This window comes from Simochromis diagramma, unplaced genomic scaffold (genome assembly GCF_900408965.1).
Source record: "Simochromis diagramma unplaced genomic scaffold, fSimDia1.1 OVJJ01000753.1, whole genome shotgun sequence".
Classification (NCBI taxonomy): Eukaryota; Metazoa; Chordata; class Actinopteri; order Cichliformes; family Cichlidae; genus Simochromis; species Simochromis diagramma.
This window is the reverse complement of record NW_024387523.1, coordinates 14,841,004-14,845,436: the sequence shown is the minus strand read 5'-3', so window position 1 is coordinate 14,845,436 and position 4,433 is coordinate 14,841,004.

The following is a 4,433-nucleotide window of genomic DNA, read 5'->3' as shown; positions in this document are numbered from 1 at the left end:
CAGCAGACCGGCGGTGAGCCCACCCAAGTGCCTTTCTGCCTGGCATTTTGCCCGAGGCCCACACTCCCATCTGGCCCCGTAGCATCAGGCCCATTGCCCCAGCCCCCTTTGCACCAGTTGACCCCCTCACCTCTTGACCCACTGTCCCACGCTCCCTCTGGCTTCTTTGCCACCTCGGCCAACCTCCACCACCCACACAGGTCTTCAGACTTTTAAAATGCACAGAGAAAACTCAGGGAAGCTTGTTTTACACATGAGCAGTGTAGATCTTTATACCTTGACTTCATATTATGGGTGTGTATACATATATAAAGATATATCTTGGTATTATTGGATAGGTGTAAGAAGCTTGTTAAATCTGTTTCCCCTTTCTATCTAGCTACTCTCCTCTTATTACCAACTCTCCCTCAATTCTGCCTCCCAACCTCTTTATCACAGCATGTTTCTGCCTTATTTGTCCATCACATCCATTCAATCCATCTTCATCTGCGTGGCATCTCACTTGCTCAGTCACTCAATCTCCTTGCTTTGCAAGTGTTGATGCTGTCTCCCAGTAAATCTCGCGCTGTCTGTTTCTGTCTTCTTCTTTGTTGTTTTGCTCTGTGTGCCTTTCTTTTTTGCCTTATGAGAAACTCTTAAGGGTCTTTGTTGTGAGCTCAAGTCACTTCCATGGTGATCAGCATTGACTGACAGCTCTTAAAGAAATCTCTTCATTGCAGGAGCCAGGGAAGGCATGAAGGAATGCGTATGCGTGTATGCAAAACAGATTTGTTTGTGGCTGCGTTTTACGTCTGAGCGTGTGCAAATCTGCATGTGCAAGCTCTCTCTGCTCACCAGTGTCCATCCTCTTTTGGCTTAGTTTTTCTCGCACAAGGGTTTCTGCGATGTTTATCTTAGAAAAATAAAGTGGAAGAGAGTCAGTTTAATCCACGTAATCAGCGCTGAGCCCTCTATGGTTCTGCAGGTTTGTTTGTTTATCCTCCAAGTTTCCTTTGAACCCTCGTCTCCAAACACACACAGATATACAGTATATGAACTTATATAACCCAAGAGAAAGAACCACAGAAGAGACATGCAGGAAAAAAAATCTAATTAATGTAAAAAAAACCAAAAAAAACCACCCCAAATTTTATCTGATGATGGGGTTCATCCAAAGTTACGGTTACAGTATGTCACCACGTAGCTTTTGTGGCTATGGTTATTTCAGTCATGCTCGGCCATCATCCAAAAAGAAAACCCTGCAGGCACTATCTGGGAAATCTGACTAAGTCAAACAGAAGGAAGCTTTTATGTGAGTATTTTGTAGCAATTATTTCAGCCTTCGAAACGCTCAGAACAGCAAAAGACTATGCCCCGCACTTTATGCACTTTATCTTGGCTGGCCTCATTTTTCTATGTCAGCCATTAAAGCCAAATATCTGAGTGGTGATTTTAATCAAAATGATAACATCAAGTGCTTTTTGGAATGGAAAACAGAGTTGCTGAAATGAAAGGCTGCACCATAACTGCCTTAAGTGGTCTGAGTGATAATAGGAGGCAGGACAGGACACGGTCAGAGGTTGACCTTTTAACTGACAGGAAACCTGTGGTTTGATGGACAAAAGCGATGAACCTGAGGGATCAACAATTTCGATCTGAGTTTCGAACCTGTTTCATTTTCCATGTTTTTCCGGGTCTGTGCTACGTCTTAAAGATGGAAATATGTGTCTGTGCACCTCATATCAACCCAAGTTAAACATCAGCACCGTGGCACTGTGAAACTCAAGGCTGTACAACAACACGAGCCATAGACATTCCATAGCACCCAGTGAGAGGGCTTGAACTATTGCAAAAACATTCACATACAGGGAAACCCCAGGAAATACAGAAATATGGCATTTGATATTTTAAAGAACATTACTTTAGAAGTAATTGGAAATCAAATCAAGTCTTTGCTTTCTCTGACTTGAAGCTTGCAAAACCGCATTACCAAAATACCCAACTGCCGAAAGAGAAGATTGTTTTGCGGCAAATGGCTGACAATCAAAGTGGTCAAATGTCTTAGAAAAGCAGCAGGGAAAACCATCTTAAACTGGCAGAGGTTACAGCACACAGCACATGTGGTCATTCATTTCAGTGTTTTAGTTTTCAGTGGGAACCTCCATAATTTAGAAGTAATGAAGGGAGAGAACGCAGATGGGCAAGCAAACAAATGAGAAATGTAATCCCGTGTACTTTATATTTTAAGACTCCCCTTGTTATCGTGAAGTGTTTTTGAAGTCGGTCGGCATTCTTTGAAAAAAAAAAAAATCCAGCACTGTGTTTTGGACAGAGATGGAGTGGGAGGCCAAAGAAGAAAAAGATGAGTGTCACAGTTTTTTGAAAGTGACAGGCTGCTGCCCCATCTTGCTGCACTATCAATCTCTGGGGCATTCTAATTATCCATAATTGGTTATAATTGGATTTAATTGGCTTTGATTGGCTGTAATTGGGCCGATTGGCTAATCTGATTCGAGATCAGAGAACTGGGGGTCCTGTGTGGTTTGCCAGCGAGTATTCTCTTGCCCCTTCACTGAACCAAGATGTTCACATCAAACAGATTTGTTTGTAACACAGCTGATTGCCACCGGTCATCGCTGAGTGGTTTGGGATTTGAACTACACAAGCTTATGTTGTTAGCTACAGCTGGCAATCTTGGAGGGGTCATAGGAAATTTATATAGGAAACAAAATAAATTCCTGGGTGTGTGTATACATTGTACTTGTAAGTGCATTCATGCATTCAAACACTAACAAATACCCTCACGAGACAGCCTTGGAGAGAAACTGAAGGGGTGTGAGATGGCAGGCGAGATCATGAGTAAATAGTAATGCAATACAGCACTAATTTGAATCACATTTTCCTGCCCAGAGCTGCTGAATTCCTAATTGTGCATGATGCTGTCCAGAAGTCAGTTTGAATTATAATTTCCTGAACAGAAAGCGAAAAGTGACTCCGCAGCATTTTGATTTGTTCTGATGAGGGACTATGAGAGGAGGAGAGAGCAGGGAGGGGATGTGTTTGTATTGGAGTGAAAAAAAAAATCCTGCCCTCTTTTTTCATTCTCGCTCTCACTGTCTTTTGTTCCTGATCTCAGTCTACCCGGTGGCTTGACAGGCAGATGGAAGCGATTATACTGTAATAATAAACCAAGTGAGGAAACCATGGAAGAGATGAAGGGATGACAGAGGAGGAGGAGGGAGATCTTTGGAGCGCTCACGGGCCAGCACACGTGTCGATCGGGCCCGAGAATCAGCGCCCGTGCTCATTTCCATCAAAGTGACGGCTCAGACCCACAACGAAACACCACGAAAGAAATCAAGAGTACTGTCTGATACCCAAGATATGCATCTCCTTTAGCGCAGCTGTAAGATCACACTTCGATCACACTTTGATTAGAATTGATTCAGCGTGTAAATGTTTCGCACTTATCTTGAAAGATGAACTTTGTTCTCTTTGAAGCAAGAAATTCACTTCCCTCCCTTCCAACCTCTCATTCTCATCAACAGTTCCTGTTTTTTTTTCTTCAGCTTTATGCAGCGATCATGCTCTGACAGTATCCCTGTCTCTTTGCTGTCTCTCCTGAGTCACAGTGTGTTTAACATCTGCCCCACAGGCTTACACCTCTTGCAGCCTTTCAGCACCCACTGCATCTCCATAGTGCCCTTCCACGGCACCAAAAACACCCCGTATCAACTCCAGCTAGACTGCTATTCCTGTTCTGCATGGCATCTCTTTTAAACATAGACCAGTCCTCGGTTAATACAATGTGTCAGCCATCACGGGGAGCCCAGAGCGCTGCTTAAATGTCAAACCTTGACCGCAGGACAGATCTGGAAAAAACATGAAGCACCTGCATGAAAAAAGGGCTGTGGGGGTTGTATAATGCTGGCATCAAATGGTGAAAAAGTCTTTGTTAGAAATGGTTAGTGCTCAGGGGGACGGAGGTTGAGTGGGTTAATGTGTAGAGTGTGCTTACGCATGAATGTCAGCATATGTATGTGTGCATGAGGGGCAGCTGGTGTGCGGATGAGGGAGAGCGCCATCATCCAGAGGCACATCGCGCCCTCCCCCTCACCTATAACCTCTCACCTTTCACCCTAACAGCAGCATAATACGTCTGTTGAAGTAGGCAAGGTTGCTTTCTGCTTGCATCAGCATACTCTGTGTCCTCCACGTTGCCTTTGCAAGCAATGTCTGTGACGAGTGGGTAGTTGGCACATCCTTATTTGCCTGTTTTCCTTGGTTGCTGCAATACCACAGATAGCCTCTGTTTACATGAGCTGTGGAGTCTGCTTTGTAATCGTACTAAGTGCTACAAGGTGTGTTTATCGGTAGTTTTTAGAAGTGCCCATGTGTATCATTTTTTTAAATGAGTCCATGTGAAAAAATTTGGATTTGCCAAAATGGTGTGT